The sequence below is a fragment of the Notamacropus eugenii genome, chromosome 3 (genome assembly GCF_028372415.1).
Source record: "Notamacropus eugenii isolate mMacEug1 chromosome 3, mMacEug1.pri_v2, whole genome shotgun sequence".
NCBI lineage: Eukaryota > Metazoa > Chordata > Mammalia > Diprotodontia > Macropodidae > Notamacropus > Notamacropus eugenii.
In genome coordinates, this window is record NC_092874.1 from 459,837,890 (window position 1) to 459,857,668 (window position 19,779).

General features: G+C 40.4%; 1 long non-coding RNA gene across 2 annotated transcripts; it reads left to right on the forward strand.

Moving 5' to 3' along the window:
• The first annotated feature begins 2,783 nt into the window (after positions 1 to 2,783).
• Positions 2,784 to 13,996, forward strand: LOC140497616 (uncharacterized). 2 transcript variants are annotated; one of them, XR_011964792.1, is made up of 5 exons: positions 2,784 to 2,946; positions 3,571 to 3,699; positions 5,200 to 5,412; positions 12,378 to 12,488; positions 13,519 to 13,996. It is a non-coding gene; the product is annotated as an uncharacterized lncRNA (long non-coding RNA). The 2 variants fall into 2 exon arrangements; XR_011964791.1 differs by lacking the exon at positions 3,571 to 3,699 and having other exon boundaries at positions 2,788 to 2,946.
• The last annotated feature ends 5,783 nt before the right edge of the window (positions 13,997 to 19,779 follow it).

Sequence of the window (19,779 nt, forward strand, 5' to 3'; positions counted from 1 at the left end):
AAAGCCATAACACTTCAGTTTATAGATACCAAACAATTTAATAGCTAAATTCATAATAGAAAGATTAGCAGAAATACCAAAACATAGACAAAATGCAATAATCCTTGGTGACTTCAATACACCATTATTAGAATATGATGAACATAAGTAAAAACCTGTAAACAGTTTTAAAAATCAAAGCTTCAATTTGTTTATAAATGATAAGATTTTTTTTTTCAAATACACATACAAAATCACATAGGTCATAAAGAATTCAAAATTGATTTAAAAAGAGTTTGCACACTCAGAAATTATGCATGTTTTATTTCCAGTCTATGATATAGTAATATTAGACAAATAGTAACATAAGCAAAAGTCATAAAGCTACATGGAAGCTAAAAATGTAACTTATTAAGCCAGTAATCAAATCTACTAAGTCACTGATCAAACACAATGATCATAAAGCACTTTGCAAACCTCGTAGCACTATATAACTGGTTACTATTATTACTATTAATAATAATCTATAATTGATTTTAAAAAGAAATCAGACAAATGGGAATAGAATATTTAATTGATGACAATAACACTGCATCTTAAAATCTGTGAGATGCAGCCAAAGTTGTTCACAGAGGCAGATATATATCACTGAGGGAAAATAAGAATAAAACTTGAATGTACTCCTAAAGACCCTAGAAAAAGCATAAAGCAATAGTCAAAAAGAACATTAAAAAAGAGATTACAAGGCCAAATACAGAAACAAATTGTAATATATAGCTCTTTGTGGTTTGCAAAATGCTTTACAAATATTATCTAATTTTTATCCTCAGGGAAGCAGGTGCAATATAATCCTCATTTAAAAATGGAAGACATTGAAACACCTGTAGCTTGTGTCTGAGGTGATATTTGAAGTCAGGTGTTTCTGACTTGGGGTCTAGTGCTTTATCCATTGAGCCACTGAAGTACTTTAGAAACCAAGACTGAAAGATAAAAGAACGTTTAAGATAATAAATGAAATAAGGAGCTGCAAAGTTGAGTTTTCCCCTCAAATGACAAAATAATTAACAAATGATAGAGAAAATGCAAATCAACAATTTTAAATTAAATGGGAAAGATATTATAATGAACGTGAAAGAAATTAAGAAATTCATTCGGAAATATTACATGTAACTATATAGTAACAAATTAGAGAATGGTGAGCATGTACAAAAAATATTAATTACCTGAAATGACACAACTGAAAATGAGTAATTTAAATAAATCTACCTCTAAGGAAGAAATAAGATAAGTCATCAGTAAATCACCTTGCAGAAACTGCCAGGCTCAGATGACTTCAAAGGGTGAATTCTTTCAAACTTTCCAAGAACTGATGACTCATATTATAAAGCTTAACCATAAATAACTAGAAAAATGGAATGAGTATCTAATACTTGACACTAGCTCTATGACCATGGGCAGGTCACTTAATCTTGCTGAGATGTACTTTTCCTTTTTTCTTCCCTCCCTCCTCTTCCCTTTATCCCCTCCTCCCTCCCTTTTACTTCTCTTTCTCCCTTCTTTCCTTCCTCCGTACCTCTCTTCCTCTCTTTTTTCTTTCTTCCCTCTCTTCCTTCCTCCCTTACTTCCTCCCACCCTTCCTTTTTCATTTCTTCCTTCCTTTCTTTCTCTTCCTTCCTTCCTTTGCTCTTCCTCTCTTCCTTTTTTCCATCCTTCCTTCCTCTTCATCTATCCATCCATCCATTTATTTTTTACAGCCATTTAGTATTTCTCCCTCCCATCTGAATAAAAACAAGACCCTCATAGTAGATATGCACAGCCTAGCAAACCAAATTCCTGCATTGGCCACATTCAAACATGTTTGCCTCATTCTGCATTTTAAATCCATCCTCTCTCTGGCAGGAGATGAGTTGCATGATTAATGTTTAGTCCTCCGGACTCCTGATTTATCACTGCATTAATCAGAGTTCTAAAGTCTTTCAAAGTTGCTTTTCTCTGGAATATTAGCTTTCACGATAGAAATTGTTCTTCTAGTTGGGCCCAGTTTCCTTTGAAACTGTCCATTTCATTGCTAATAAAGACATAAGGATGTAAGAAGCATTGTTACATTGTTCTTATCTGTAAAATGGAGATCATCATTAACTGTGCAAACTGTTTCACAGGGCAATTGGGAGGCTAAAAGGAGACAATGTTTGCAAATTTGAAGGTACTCTATCAATATTAGCCATAATGGTTTTAAAGGAGATTCTTGTTCATGTATAGATTGGACTGTGTCCTATGAGGCTCCTCCCAACTCTCAGGTGCTAGGATTCTAGGGGTTCTCCTCCAGATCCTTTATTAAGAGTGAAGGGCTAAACACTGACCACACATGGGACACCTTTCAAAGATTCTCTTCCAGGTAACAAGCTAAAGCAAACAAGGGCTCCTGGAATACAACCAGTAGGCAAATCCAACTTACTCAGCAAAAGCTATACCACCAACCATAGGCAGTATTTCTATCATCTGGTGCATGGTGGAGGCAGAATGGATACAGGGATGCCCTACTGCTGGGGTATCATCTCACAGTGGACATAGGGATGCCCCGCTGCTGGGGTATCACCTCACAATGGACATAGGGATGCCCCGCTGCTGGGGTATCACCTCACAATGGACATAGGGATGCCCCGCTGCTGGGGTATCACCTCACAATGGACATAGGGATGCCCCGCTGCTGGGGTATCACCTCACAATGGACATAGGGATGCCCCGCTGCTGGGGTATCACCTCACAATGGACATAGGGATGCCCCGCTGCTGGGGTATCACCTCACAATGGACATAGGGATGCCCCGCTGCTGGGGTATCATCGCACAATGGACATAGGGATGCCCTGCTGCTGGGGTATCATTGCACAATGGACATAGGGATGCCCCACTGCTGGGGTATCACCTCACAGAGGCAGGCAGCCTGGGATTCTAAGTAGCAGAGCCAGGTACTTCTCTGATTGAATTTTCTTTTTCATCCTGGTTTAGAGGATTATGTATTATACTTCTACTGATTATATCACTTACTATATTTATACTGCTTATTATAGAGCAAGAATCCATGCAGCCAATCAACAAGCATTGATTAAGAGCCTACTGTGTGCTAGGCACTGCATTAAGTGCTGGGAATACAAAGGCACAAATTGAACTATCTTTGTCCCTGAGACATTTACTTTCATTGAAGGAAAACAACTTTTATAGGAATAAATAAATTCCAAATGTATACAGTAAATGTAGAGTAGTGTGTGGGAGGCCCTAGAAGCTGGGAGTATTCAGGAGAGATCTCACATAGAAGGTAGCATAACAAGCTCTGAATGAATGCTTGTAAGGAAAAAAATTCTGGACTGTTTTGGTCAGAAGTCAGCCTAATTCCAAGTATACCTTCTTAGGGAGAAGGAAAACTACAGAAAGGAAGAGTTTCCTTATATCCTTGTGCTTTTTAGCTTATTTTTTTTTTATTTTTCAATAGAGGCATTTGTTTGAGGTAGTAACATTAGATTTATTAGATTATATCCTTAGCACCTAGTCCCCACTCAAAACCTTAATCTTTTTTCTCTGTTTTCCTGATGGAGAATCCTGCCTTCAAGATGTTGGTCTTTTGAAGAGTCTCCCTAGGACTTTGAAGTAACCCAAGCTCTGAATATGGATGATAGGGGCAACACCCTTGTCCACCCACTGACCAGTGCCCACAGTTTATCAAGGTTGGCAGCTGGGCAGAAACTTGATTCCTCATATAGTAATGTCTCGTGTCCACCTTTGCAAATACCCTGTGGAGGATTTGTCAGAGTTAATATGGTTAAGGATACACATGGCTTGGGCCTCTGGGTGTTTCCTCTGCTTTTTTGCCATAGCCTTGACAGGTAGGACCTCAGAGCTTCTATGTCTCCCTCCAGTGAGAAGGAATGTTGCAAGTCACCACAGGTTTAGTAAGAAGGATTTCCTCTGTACCTTTGAGAAATCTCTCCCTCCCCCTCCCCCTCCCCCTCCCCCTCCCCCCCCCCCTCCCCCTCCCCCTCCCCCTCCCCCTCCCCCTCCCCCTCCCCCTCTCCCTCAGACCAAGTTCCATACTCCAGATTAAGGGAAGGTTCAAAGTTTAGGTAACAGTCTCAGAACAATAGTTACTTAAAGCAGCCTAGAGGATTATTTTTTTCAAAACATTCAATCCTTCTTTCAGCACTCCTTCCAAGAATCCCCCTTTCTGCCTGGTTAAAGGTGTAGTCAAGAGATACTTCTATTCTTCAAGTTAATCAGACTTCCTTTTCTTAGTCTGTTCATTATCCTAATGACTTCAAGAGGAATATTTCCTGGGCTGACCAGGAGCAAGGTGCCAGGAGAGTAGGGTGGCCTTTGATAAAAATAATGAGAAGAGATTTCAGTGCAGTCTTAATTTCAGAATTGATAAAGACAGATAACATTTCTCTTTCAAGTGGGAATCATAACTTCAGACTAAAGTCTGTCTAAATATTATTTTGTAATAGGTAGCCTAGAAAAGGTAAAGGGGCAGGGGTGGTTCTCAGTATACTTTCGCACTAGGTACCCCAGTACGTAATTATGTGAACCGAAGAATTCATATTTTCTGTTGTTTAGAATCTATCTCCCAATATCCTGTGTGATATTTTCTGTTTCCCTCTCAATTAGTCCATAGAGAGTTAGCAAAAGGGGCACATGTCCCTTTATATTCCTAAGAGAATTCCTGGTTAGATTTCCCCTGGGTAGGTGTCCTCTGGTATATGTCTGTTTCCAGGTAAAAGGAAGCAATAGGGGAACCAGCTAGTGATGGTTAGATTGGTAGGAACTACTGGTACTTATGAAAACTGAACACCTAGGTAACAGGAGATGCGAAAAGGATGTACAGAGTGCCTGAGTAGGAAAGGTTGGGGCACTCAAATCAGATCGCACTTACTTAATCATTTTGCCCAAAGCTGGCCAACAGCCAGAGCCACAACGAGGAAATGCTGCAGGGATTTATAGAGAACTTCAAAATGTGGCAAGTTCTTTCTATAGATCATAGGACCTTCAAGTCTTCTAGTCCATTTACAGGTAACGAACTGAATCCCAAAGAGACTAGAAAGTGTTGGAGGCATGAAGGAACTCAAGTTTTCCTGATTTCAGGTCTAGTGTTCTACCCAGTAGGCAGCACTGTCTTCCTTTATAATACCTTGTATTTTCAAAGCTATTTAAATCTTCATTTTTCTCTTCAGCTTGACAATCTCTGCAGTCTGGAGTCTATGTGTAGTGAGCTCCTTCTTCAAGGCTAAGCATAAGATGTGTATGAAGTAGTTGAGGTGTATGAATCACCTATCCACCATCATCACTCTGATGTCAGTTGAGTACCCAAGACATGAGTTCTTGTTCCTTCAGAAAAAAAAACCCACTAATATTATCATGCAAGGAGACCAAGAGGAATTCCAAAGGTACCTAACAGTTCCTCTTCCTCACTGGTAGACCCCTTCCCATGGGAAATTACATGGTAATTATTTTATGTAAATAGAAACTAAGCTCCTCGAAAGCAGGTACTATTTGTTTTTTATTTTGTTTTTTGTCTTTGTGTCCTCAGGGCCTAGCAGGTGCTTTGTATACAGTAGGTGCTTAAGAAATGTTTGGACCATGAACAAATTGGCTCTTCTTTGATGTACCTTCCATATTCAACTTCTTTAAACCTGTCTCCTCATATAAAGTGAGAGAGTCAAATTGGATCATTTCTATGGTCTCTTCTGACTCTACGAATCTCCCTTCTGAGTCCTATTTCAAACCTAGCTGGTCTTGGACTGAAGGGTTATTTCTTTTTTATTAGAATGACTGATGCTCAATCAAGCTTGTCTTTTGAAAATCAATCAATCACAGAATCACATAATTTATGGGTTGAAAGGGACTTTAATAACCATTTAGCCCCACCCATACATGAGGCATTTATTAAGCTCCTACTGTGTGCCAGGAACAGCTAGGTGGCACAGTAGATAGAGTACCAGCCTGGAGTCAGGAAGACTTATTTTCATAAGTTCAAATCTGGCCTCAGACACTTAGTAGCTGTGTGACCCTGGGCAAGTCACTTAACTCCGTTTGCCTCAGTTTTCCCATCTGTAAAATCAGGTGGAAAAGGAAGTGACAAATTACTCTGGTATCTCTGCCAAGAAAACCCCAAATGGGATCACAGAAAGTCAGACATGACTGAACGACAACAAACTACATTCTAGGCACTATACTAGACCTCAGGCTACAAACTCAAAAGGGAAATGATCCCAAGGAGATTACCTTCTAATGCAAAAGGAATAGAGTAGTAGACACATTTAAGAATTTTATTCAGGCCAACTAAGATTATGTGCCTGTAGCTTCTCATAGTAGAACAGACTGATGTTCTAAAGTTGACATTTAAAGATTCAACCCATGTTCTAGCTAAGTTCACCAAAATATTGAGTGGGCTCTTGTAGTAATTATTATTTTCTGAGTGATGGGGAAGATTGTGGGAGATGGGGTGGTCTGAGGAGTTCAATACTTAGCCATCAGTATCCCTCTTTTTTTAGGCTGACTGGCCCATTTTACAGAATCATAGTTCTAGAGCTGGAAAACATCTTTAAATGAACTCTTATTGGTGGTGGTGGTGGTGGTGGTGGTGGTGGTGGTGGTGGTGGTGGTGGTGGTGGTGGTGATGATGATGAAAATGAAATAGCAGAGACAGCATTTGAACCCAAATCCTCTTTGAAAAAAAACTGCACCATTCTGCTTCTGCTAATGGGAATGATCAGTTCAAGGGCAAGGTCTTTAGTGGGTAGATGAAGTCAAGGAGCTTAAGACTACTTTGCTATGTCCCATCCCCATAACTCTTCCTATTCTCTTTTCCTTCCCTTTTACTTTTCTTTTCTTGTGGGATAAAGCCAATGCCTTCCCCTTAACTGAGAATCCTCCCCTGGTCAAGTCACTCCTTAACTGTAAAATGGACGTTTTACCCTCTGTGTTACAGATCTTTCAGATTTTCATGAGAAAACTATTCTTTAAGACTTAAAGCACTATGCAGATAATGAGTCATTATTGTGACATATTTTTTTCTCCCCTCACCTCCTGGGACAGGTGGTAGGGTAGAGGGCCATGAAAAAAGGAAATATTCGAATTTTTTTTTTTTGTTTTCATCTCAATCTCCACTCCAGATCACACAGCAAATCAGTAACAGAAAAGGTGAGAGTCTTTTATGAGTTTAAGGTCACACTTTTACAAAGTTATCATCCTAAGAATCAGCCAGATATAACAGGGGAATGTCTAAGTCTTATACTTAGGAGTGCCAGGATTATGCTATGAATTTGTGTCTTTAGTGCTTAGTGCAGCATTCATGCAAAACAAATTCACCTTGTGGATGTCTAAAAATGTACATCTCATTCGGTACTCATTTGCCATGAAGTAGAAGCTTATAGACACTTAAAACAAGCCCAGCTCCTGGTACATAATTTTGCAAGACAGATAAAAAGGAAAATACACCAACACATAATGGGTAGGAGATCTGCTAAGAGGATAAAGAATGGCTTCTCACCTTCAGTAACTACAATATACTAGAAGGGCAGCCAGGTGGTGCAGTGGATAGAGCACCAGTGCAGGAGTCAGGAGGATCTGAGTTCAAATCTCACCAGACACTTGACACTCACTAGCTGTGTGACCTTAGGCAAGTCACTTAACCCCAGTTGCCTCATCCTGGGTCATCTTCAGTCATCCTGATGAATATCCGGTCACTGGATTCAGATGGCTCTGGAGGAGAAGTGAGACTAGTGACCTGCACAGCCCTCCCTCATTTGAAACAAAGTCAAGTGCAAATCATGTCATTATTTCTCTGATGACACGGTCTTCTTCAGCAGCAAAGGAACACACACACACACACTCACACACAAAATGCACCATGAACTTGATTTGTGGAGTCTAATAAGTTACCTTTTCTCTGTTCAGTGTGCCATGAAATATATGGGGAGATATACACACACCATGTGTATGTGTGTATATATCTGTCTATCTACACATGCATACATGTATATCTGGCTCACTCTACATATAATAGTGCAATATAGCAATCTTTCTTCTTTGGTTGAGTTCCCTAAATGAAAGGAAAGGATGGAGGAAATTCATTTTAAAAAATAATTCTTAGAGGGGAGAGAGAATGCTATCAGGTCCCCATAAAAGTCGTTTAAGGGTCAAAGAAAGGCCAGGGATAATAGGTTTGGGAGGTACCTGCTTTCTTGCTGATGGATAACTAGAGGGATCTGTCATGTCCTAGGCACTCATGTTGCCCATTCAGAAGGAGGGAGCCCTTTCTGCTCCCTCTTGGAGATCTGGCTATTTGTGCCTTACAGAAAGGACAGCATAGAAAGCTTGCAGAAACTGGGTGTGTTTTGCCTCGAGAAGAAGACGTTGGAAAAAAGACATGACAGCTGTCTTCTTCTATTTGATGGCTGCCAACTAGAAGAAGGAGGAGGCTGATTCTATATATAGCTCAGATTGTAGAGCTGGGATCCATAGGTAGAAGTTTGTAGGGAGGTAGATTTTAACTCTGCAGTTGGAAGAATTTCCTAACAGTGGGATCTATTCCTTGTTAAGTAATGAGTTCTTTATCACTGGACAAAACCAAGTCATAGGATCTTCAGTCATTTGCTTAGAACCAAAAGAGACCTGAAAGGCTGTCTAGTTCAACCCCCACATTTTACAGATGAGAAAATTGAGACCCAGGAAATTTAAGTGATTGGCTCAAAGTGACAAAAGTGGTTAAGTACCTGAGATGGCGTCTGAACTCATATCTTAGGTCAAGGATGAATGACTGCTACTTGCACAGGGATGCAAGAGAGATTTCTGCATTGTACAGGGAGTTGTATACCATAAAGTACTTTTTGACTTAACAATTATACAATTCTGCAAAATTTCTCAACAAAGACATTGGCTATCAGGTTGTATAACTCACCTATGGCACAAAATTCTATATATCAGATTTAGACATTACTTTAAAGCTGATCTGGTCCAATCCCCCCATCTTCCAGTGAAGTGACTAACTCAACATCTCATAGATAGTCAATTGCAAAAACAGGATTTGAATCTAGACTCTCTAACTTTAACACACTTCTTACTACAATAGCCAATAGAATGAATGGACATTTCCTAGAGGACAGGGACTATTTCATTCTTTAGCCTAGAATACACTCTTAATAAATGGTCACTCTTTTAGGAGGAAGTTGTGTGGCTCATTGGAAAGGGACCAGATTCAGAGTCATGACTTCAAATCCTGACTCCACACTTATTTATTACTGGTCTGAGCTTAGGCGAATCATCAAACTTCTCTAGACATTTTCTTCATCTGAAAAGAAGAAGGGAGAGGTTGGGCCAGTAGATCTCTAAGAAACTTTTAGCTCTAAATCTTTGCTTCTTTGATGATTAATTGATTGCCTTCTGTAGTCTTGACTGGAATAGTTTTACTTGGTCCTGAACTAAAAGGTCTTTTTAGAATGATAACTGTCACTGCTAATGAAGACACAGATTTGAGGGATAACTGCTAAGTCTAAACCTTCTAGGCTAATAATAGCACTTTAAGGCTTCCAAAGCATTTCATACACATTATCTCATTTGACCCTCACAAGAACCCTGTGAGATAGATGCCATTACACTTTTTCTTCACAAACGAGGGAACTGAAGCCAACAGAGGATAAGTGCCTTGTCCAGTATCATACAGCTGGTAAGATAAGTGCCTGAATTTGGGTTTCCTGACTCCATTAAACTAGAACTCTCCAGACTTGGATTCCAATGACCCATACCATGAATAGCAATATTGCACCTCAGTAGTAGGGAGGAGGCATGAAAAAGAAAGAGGGCATCAGGGGATTTCCAGAAAATCACTGCTGGATTGTGACTAGCAGAAGCCTACAGTAGGAGACACACCAGAGGGCACCCCAGATGTGCTCCCATGGCCTTGTTTTACGAGCTTTGGGGACTTTATCAGTCTTATCATTTTGGGTGGGATGCAGTGTATCTTGGTCCTTGGCTTTGGAGAGCTTACCAGTGCCATCATTTTGGTGGGATACAATGTGTCTTGGTCCTTGGCTTTGGAGATCTTACCAGTGCCATCATTTTGGTGGGATACAATGTGTCTTGGTCCTTGGCTTTGGAGATCTTACCAGTGCCATCATTTTGGGTGGGATACAGTGTATCTTGGTCCTTGGCTTTGGGGACTTGATCAATCCCCATCATTGTGGTAGAACACAGTGTATCTTGGTCCTTGACTCTGGGGACACTATCAGTCCCATCATTTTGATAGGATACAATGTATTTTGGCCCTAAAAGTAAGATTATCCCTTTAGTAAAGCGGATGATGTGGAGGCTTTGCAGCATGCCGTGCTGTCCCGTCTGCTTCCATTGCTATTTATGGCAGGACTGAAAACTGCCTTGGAAATTAACAATAGATGCCTGTAAATCTTCCTCAGTTACCTAGCAACTAATACAATAAAACACAGGGGTTAACTGGGTTGGGTGGTGGTAAACTTGTCTTAGAAATACCTTGGTGTATTTAAATGACACTTCCCCTGTCTTGGGGAAGGAGGGAATGGGGAGAACAAACTTGATAATCAAACATTTTGTCTTCACCCATTGATTCAGCTATGGAGGGCAAATTACTCAGACTCTCCCTAAGCTAATGACCCTCCCTGTGTGACTTTAGAATGAGCTAGATGGTCTCCTAGGGCCCCTCCCTGCTCTAAAAGTCCAAGAATTTCAGACTTCAGACATTCAAGTTTTCAGTGGAGGGAAGGGAGTGTCATTCCATTGCTTAAGCTATTGAGAGAATACACATTTGATGGTCGCCATTCACAGTTAGTCAAGGTGAATTTAACAGCCTGTGTGAGATTCTGAAATTTACAGGAGACAATGATTCTCAGACCTCACTGAGTTGTCTTCTTTTTTTCCTTCCTCTATATTTGGTCTAACTAGTCTCTGTCATGTGAGCAAGCATGTCATGGGTGCATAAAGAGGAGTCCTGGATTAAAAGTGTGCTTCCAATTTAGGAAGTCCTGTGACTGATACATAATGACTGAATGGCCCTGGGCAAGTCCCTTAACCTCACAGAGTCCCCAGGTAACTGCACCTCTACACAGGCCATATGTAGCTTCTGAATGAAAACTAGAATTCCTAAATCATAGATTTATCACTGGAAGGGACCTTAGAGGTCATCAAGGCCAAACCATTTATTTTATACGTGAGGAAATTCAGGCACAGATTGGTTAAGGGACTAATTCAGGATCTTGTGGCTAATAAGAGGCTCAGAGAAGATTTGAATTCAGGTCTTCCATAATCCAATCTCAGTATTCTATTCATCAGGCCACTTTACAGGTGCCTCTAAAAATTTCAAGATAGTTCTTGATTGATGGGTAAGGGTTTCCTCACCAGGAAATTGCTACACAGATGAAATCATGGGATTGCAGATTTAAAGCTAAAACAAACATCTAGTCCATCCTTTCCTCGTTGTACAGATGAGGAAACTGAGGTGATGTGACTTGTCTAAGGCCACACAGGTAGGAAGCATCAGAAGCAGGATTGGAATTCTTCCACTGTACTAGTCAAGATTAAAAACAAACAAAATCCCAACTGTTCAGACTGTGAAGTACAGATACTGAATTTGTAGCTCTCCCTACTTTTACCAAATTTAGTTTACTGCCATTATTGATGACATTACCAGCTTGTTTTCATAGATTAGGTACCTGAACTCACAGATTCCTCTGAGGGGATACAAATTCTCCCTGAATTAGGTCCTGATTCTTCTCTCCCCATCCTTACCTCTCATTAGAATAAACTCCTTGAGGTCTACATCTGAAATACCTTCATTTCCCCAATGTCTACCAGTATGCCTTGCATACTGTAGGTGCTTAATATATGTCTGCAAAATCGAAACTTGGAGAACATTGTTTGTTCCTAGAACGAGATATTCCATTTCCTGCCTCCATACTTTTGTTCAGTCTGTCTATCCCCTATGCTCCTGAAAGGCAATCCCTTCTCTTTTAGAATCCCTAGCTTCCTTCAAGACTCAACCAAAGTGCCACCTCCCACACGAAAACTCACCAGATCCCCTAGCTTCTAGTACCCCACTCCATTCCTTTATATCTAATTTGGGGTCTACTTTGTATTTATTTTTTCTGTGTAATGTCATTCCCCTCGCAAAAGAAACGAATACAAGATATTGTAGGTCAGGGACTGGTGTTATTGCCTCTTCATCCCCAGCATCATTAACTCAGTGGTGAAACACATACTAGGTGCTTAAATATTTTTTGAATGAACCAATGAACTGGTTAACCTTAAAGAAATGAGTTCCACATGAATAAAGAAAAAAATAAAACCAAAAAACAATTTTTTTTATTCTTCCTTCCTCCTACAGCCCTTCTGCCGGAGCATTTATCTCATTTCCCTGCTCTCCCTTTGTTATTAAAAGGAGCCAGACAGTTGCAGAGGGAGGTTTGTGCCAGACAAGAACCTAGGAAGCTAGAGGGTGAGTGAGTGCCCTGTGGCAATGCACAGGAGGGCGGAGATCTGCTTCCTTTGGGAACTCTGTGAAGGCTGACAGAGCAGTTTATAAGCAACTACCCTAGGAGGAATAGAGAGTCTTTGTGCGTTTGGGTCATGATTAACTGGAGTACAGACTGTCTCAAATAGACCATATGGTAGAAAAATCTCATATTAGTTTGATTCTGGAAGAAATGAGAAGAAGAAGGAGAGTGCTCCTTTCTTTGAAGAGGTGGGGGACTATGGATGTGAAATATCACATATATGGACAGACTAGGTTGCTACGTTCATTTTGTCGCTTTTCCCCTTATGTTTCTGTTCTTGATTGCAGTATCAAATGCCCTCCTTCCTCATTTCTGCCTCATAGGCTCCTTTTCTTCCATAGTCATTCGTGGTTCCCCTACTCCCACCCCAACTGTTGGCACCCTCCCTCCATAACTACCTTGAATTTATTCCATATACACTTAATCTCTGTATGTGTTCTATCTCATTACAATGTAAGGTCCTCAAAATCAGGGATTTTTTCATTCATTATACTTGTAGGCAGCTGGGGGAATCAGGAAGACCCTAGTTCAAATCCAGCCTCAGACACTTACTAGATGTGTGACCTTGGGCAAGTCACTTAACCTCAGTTTTCTCCAGCTGCAAAGCAAGACTGATAACAGCACTTAACTTGTGGGGTTGTTGTGATGATCAAATGAGATAATATTTAGAAAAAGTCCTTATCATAGTGACTAGCATGCAGTGGTTATTATGTAAATGCTTATTCCTTCCCCCCATTTGTATGGCCAGGCCTAACACAGAGTAGGTACCTAACAAATGCTACTTGATTGAATGATAGCTTGTTGAGTAGAAGAAGAGGTACATTTGGAAATGAAGTTGGTAACACACAGTATCAACTTTGGGGGAAGGAAATACCTTGTACAGAACAATCTTTTCATTGTAACATGGATAATTTTTACTTAGAGTTGAAAGGGACTTTAGAAATGATCTAATCCTACTCTCTCATTTTACAGATGACGAAACTAAGGCCTAGAAGTGCAAAGGCTCTGGCTTACATCTATAAAGTTCACAAGTGACAGAACTGAGATTGGAACACAGATCCTACAATTCTGTCCTTACTTAAAAGTAAAAAAGGAAATTTTCATCTAGAATTTAGCTAACAATTCCTTCAAAGGAAATTCCCATCTGAAATGGGTCTTGGTTTTCAAAATTTCAACTTACATATCCATTTTCAGGTCTCTATTAATAGTAGCATTCCAGTGCAATCAAAAGAACGAATGTCTGTGGACAGTGATGTGAGCCCAGGCCCTCTTTTTTTCATCCTCTTGTCTGACAGGCTTTCTTTTCCATTAGAAGGGTTATCAGAGTTCTCAGTGCATTCACTGGAACATTGGAATCCCACAGGCCTGAAAATGAGAAGACCCATAGACCTAGTTTAATGTACAAAGAAAGCCCTTCAGGTGGAGAGAATAAAAAGGAAACTGAATGCATCATTGTAGGGGCTTCTGGTTGGCTGTCTCCTTGTTTATTTTAGGGACCTTCTTGTCCCATTCCTTTTTTTGGACAGAATACTTTGGTGAGCTTGGATGCTCAGGGTATATGTTATTTGGGGGGGATCCACAGTAGGCCCTGTGAATTTCTCTTCACAGGCCTGGAAGCAGCAGACCAGAGCTCACCACAGACACAGTACTGCTTTTGAATATGTTATCTTGGAGCTGCCAATTTCTTTGCTCAACTTACAAGTCTGGAGTCAGAAGCAGCGGAAATATCAGAAGCAACGAATGCAGTGCAAGGCACTTGGGACCCAAGGAGGCATGTTATCTATGGGGCAGAGATGTAGCTAATAATTCTGGCCTGTAAGGAAGCATCACCAAACTGGCCTGGTGCAAATGGTCCCAAGGCTGCCCTCCATCTAATTTTTAAGGGCACAGTTGTGTTGGTAGGGGGAAAGGGATTGGAGAGAGGCTTCTGACCAAGACTCATTTAGCAGAAGGTCAAGGACTTTGGGAGTCTGCATTCAATAATAATTCAATTCAATTCAATTCAATTCAAGACAGACATGGGTTGAGTGACTTGCCCATGATCACATGGCTAGTAAATATCTAAGGTCAGATTTGAATTCAAGTCTGCCTGACTCCTTGCCCAGCTCTCTGAGATCTAGTTGTCTATTTAGGAGAGGGGAGGGAAGGCAGGATTGAGGAAAGATTCATGGATTAGGGTAAAATGAGAAAGGAGGAATCAGGGGAGTATATAATGTCAAGGAACATTCCTGGGGTACAACCCCTGAAGGGAAGAAATGGACCCTCTGGTGGCTTCCTATTTTAACTAATTATTCTGGCTAACTGGGTACTAAAATGAGCTGTTTCTACCTGTTCAAGAAATACAAGTGTTGTTAATGTCCTTTCAATTTTGACACCTTGGAAAAGAACCCCAGGTGCCCCAATCCTAGTCAGAACTCTGCTGCTAGGTGTGGTATGACACAATTTCCATCCTTTCAAAGGGCTTTCAATCATGTTGAAAAGACAGGATACATTTGCATTATGTAATGCTGTGTGTGTGTGTGTGTGTGTGTGTGTGTGTGTGTGTGTGTGTGTGTGTGTGTGTGTATGTGTTTATATCACAGGGAGGCAAGAAGAGATATCTCTAGTGTCTCTTTCCCCTATCCTTCTCCAAGGATACATTAATTTTTGCCACAAGTCAAGCAGGAGGCTAGAACCAGATGCTGGCTATTCTGTTTTCCTCAGAGAGAATAGGTACCAGGCTAGAAATGTCATCTATCTGCTCCCTTAAATATTGTTAGTCTGGGGAGAGTAACTTTGAGGGTCAAACTATACTCTCGCTGTTATTTGTTATGAGGAAAAAGGGTCCCCAAGCTTTATATCCAAGACTTGACTCCCTTCCCAACCAAGTACCAATTCCACAATGAACATACGCTTAACCAACAGCAAGAAAACTCATTTTTCCAAGTCATTAGCAAAATAGAAATCAGAAGAATTATATGCATGAAAATACATAGGAAACGATACAGATTGAAGGGGCTATCCCATTGGGAGGGAGGTAACTCAGTTTAGCCAAGAGAACAACGAGCAGATCACACCCAAAAGGAAATTCTATGAAATCATTATTATGGCAAGCTGGAAATGGGGACATGATCTAAATTCTACCGCTTGCCTTCTTTCCAGAGTCTTTCTCTCTTCATGACTCTGAAGAAAGGTTGGCATCATATTTCTTCTTCCTGCTAGAAGCACCTAAAGAGACCAAGTCTGTATTCTTTTCTACTCTCGCTGGCTCTTTCCTACTCTGCACATAGATCTCCAGCATTGATCTTGACCAGTGAAGGAAGAGTCTTATACCAATGGGCTTTGGAGGTGGGGTTACTCGCACATCAAATATGTATGTTACCTCATAATTTCACAGCTACAAATGATCGATGATAAGGGTCACAAAATTTCAGAGGAAGAAAATGACACTGGCATTCACCATGATGCTATCCTAGGATCCATGTAGGAATAAATACAAGTTTTATAACTGCGTACTTTGGGTGCTTCCAATAATGTTATTTTGATGGGGAATCTACGTTATATTAAATTTACTCTATGCTGTGTAGAATGGCTGAAGTTGCATGTTATATAAAATGGTAAAAATTAATTAATTTAAATAAATATTTAAAGATGAAAAGTGTATCCAAATGTCCATTGTTACGATTATTAACACAGTACTTACTTTCCTGGTGTCAGTGTCCCAGAGTTATTGTCTTTTAAAATTCCTTTTTAAGAAGGATGTGCTGGCACATGCTTGTGCTTCCTGTTCCTGGGAAACTGAAGCTGGTGGATCTCTTGAGTTCAGGAGTTCTGATCTGCAGAAAGACCAAAACCAATCCAATGCCTTCACTCAGTCTGGAACCAAATTGATGAGTTCCCAGGAGCAGAAGGCCATTAAGCAGCCTAAGGAGAGGAGGAATTATTAAAGTCAGAAAAAACCAAAACAAAACAGAGCAGATTAAAGCTTTCGCAAAGGAATCAGTTTCATGAGTAGCTTCTGCATTTCCATCTTGGGAGAGATAGGGAAATCCAGTCTCACAATTATTTATTTTATTAATATTTTTATTAAATTATCAATAGGCAGTTCCCATCTAAAATTTATTATATTACTATTTAATAACCTGGGAGGGTAAACCCCTAATCAGTTAAGATTTCCCCAGTCCACATGAGAGTAAAAGATGTAAAGAGTAGCTAACAGAAAAAAATGAGATATAGGGGTACAGCATTTTGGACTTAGGTCAAATGAGCAGGTTGTATGAGTTGGCTCCTTTAAGACTTGGAAGAACCCATTTACACCTTATAAAAGACATCAGAACATGGCGGTGGAGGGCCCATTGGCATAAGAGATGGTCAATAAAGGGCTGATGATTACAAAAGACAGTAGACTTGCTCACATCCTTTTTTCCACTCATACTCTGACATGGATGAACAGGAAGGACTGAGAGTTTAAACCTAAAAGAGCTGACAGTGTCAGCCATCAAAACTTGGAGTCAACTTGAGAAGACACCCAGTCTTAGAGGAAGAATTAAGCTCTTCAATCGTCATTATTTTTTCTTGAAGATGGGATCTGCAAACAGAAGTTCATGACTGTGTCCCATGGAGCAGGACTCTGGCTGAGGGGTCATGGTGAGGGTTCAGCTCATGGATCTGGGAGCCTGCCCAGGAGCTGGTGAGCCCCAGAACCAAGATGCCTGCCATTCTCAGTTATGAGTTATAACTCCTTCTGAAAGTGCATAACTAACCTAGATGAAGACTTTAGCAAAACCCAACCCTAGAGCTATAGAGACCATGGTCAAGCCTCAGAGCCCCACAAGAAATGCAAGGACATCATAAGACAACATCAGGGATCTCTGTATTGCTTTGAATGTAAACATCATATGTATTCTCCATTTTTCTGCTTCTCCACTTATAAACTCTATGTGTCTCCACTCTCCACACTCTTACTCTGTGTATTTTTGTTTTAATCTGTTATACCAGGATTTATTGGCAAAATGTTCTATTAAGATTGGGCTGTTTCAGTAAATGCCTTTGCTTTGAGCTAATTGTTTCCTCTGGCTTACTGGAGAAAAGTAAACACACCAGTGGGGGCTTTTGAGCAATGATTTTTAGCAGTGAAGGCCTACAGAGTACCCTAAAACTGGAGTCATGTACCTTGGGAGAGCAAACCTGCGAATGAAAGTTAGACTCTAAGAGGGTGCTATATGTTTTTAAAAATAATGTGGATAAGATGGAAGAGCCCAGGAGAGAAAGCTTAAAGGTACTGGATAAACCAATTGACAAATACTTATTTCTATATGCCAGTCACTATGGTACTAGGCACTAGGAAAATAAGCAAGATAGTTCCTGAACTCAAGAAGTTTATATTTATCTCCTGGACCAGGTAGATGTGCAAAGTAAGTCCTTTCCTCTGTATGAAGTGTCCAGAAGATGAAAGCTTATTTAATTTTCAAAGTGGGTCAGTGATGGAAAACATCTACATCATAAGAGGTTTTTTTCCAATGGAAGGCAAGGAGACAAGGCTAGGCATTTTCAGAAATCCAGCATTGATAGAGGGTCACATTTTTGCAGGGGCATTAACCCTCTGCAAGCCCCTAAATACAATGGAGAATAATGATGCCTAGGTCTATTTGAAGTATGAGAGTGTACATGGCATTTCTAATCCACTCAAGGCAACTTGCCCTGGCAAAAGCATCTTTGATGAAGTCCATTTTTGGTGGTTCAAACATCTGATTTCAATCAGTCAGTCACTCAAGAAGAATTTACTAAGTACCTACTGTGTACCAGGCTCTGGAATGACAAAGAAAAGCAAAAAATAGTCTCTGCCCTCATGGAGCTCATAATGTGATGGGGGGAAGATAACATGCAAACTACCAGGTGCAAACAAGATTCATAGAGAAGAAACTGGCAATAACCACAGAAGGAAGGCACTAGCGCCCTGGGATATCAGGAAAAGCTTCTAGAGAAGTTGGAACTTGTGGTCCTGGAGAGTTGCCTAAAGTACTGAGACATAAAGAAAGACCAGGCACATCAATTGATAAGGAAAATACATTTCACTTTCTTCTACCATGTACTTTAAATACAAATAAGTATAATTGGATGCTGTAATTTAACTCTAAATGAAAACTTTTCACCCTATTATTGACTTAGCTTGGCCTTTCAAAGTATTCTTAAATTCTGGTTCTTCTTTAACTGACTTGTCTGCGGTTACTTCCACAGTTTGAAGGAGGCCATGAACTGAGGGTCTCTTCTCATCCAAGACTGGCCCTTTATCCACTAAATAAGATTTAGGTTTCAATATTCACCTGGCAATCATTTTACAAACCCAAGGCAATCCCATATTCTTCTATCCAGATCAAGCAGCCTGTGGAGTTGATTATGTATATTCTCCCACCTTAAAAGATTAGTATTCCTGAGATTACTGCAGGGACCAGGGAGTGAAAGACCCAGTTCAGAGTCTTGATTCCTCTGACCCCAGCTGAACATGATATTGGAAGATTTGGTTCATTTTAAAACTGAGCTCCAATTGTGTTTTACAACAGTCTTAAATTGTACATACCCCATACATGACAGAGAAAAGGGGCCATCTGGTTCTTTTTGGCTCAAAAGAGAACAAGAAGAAGAAAGTCAGCTTTAATATTTATGAGGCCAGATTCTCAGCTGAAGAGGAAATAAAGTACATGTAGCTGACAAAGCAGCCCAAAAGATGCCAGAGCCACGGACACATGCACAGTCCTTAGGTGAGGGACTGGAAGTGTTCTCATCAATGTTACTACCTTAGTCAGTTTCCATTGGGTGGGGGCCAGGCAGTTCACTCTGAAAATGCTTTGGGGATCCTTGGAACATGACCATCTCCAAAGAACCAAAGATGCGAGTGACTCAAAGGGTGATGGAAAGACATATGGTAGGATGGGTGGAAGTCAGCTTGACCATATTTTCAATGACACGCAGGAGAAAGACTATCATTCAGGAAATGTATGATCAGAAAAGGATACCTCTGGATAGGTAGCAAGCATGAAGCATAATGGAGGGGTGACTCCAAGCACTGCCCGATTAGCCTCAAACTACACAACCACCTGGAAAAAGGCCATTACTTTGGTAGGTGCTCTTATGAAGGGTCTACTGGAGAATATGGGGAAGAATTACATAGGAAGAGTAGGTATGGATTGGTTGTGATAGCACCAACAAGGGGATTCCATGGAAGTATTGATGAAGTCCAGTTAGACTTCTGCTCAG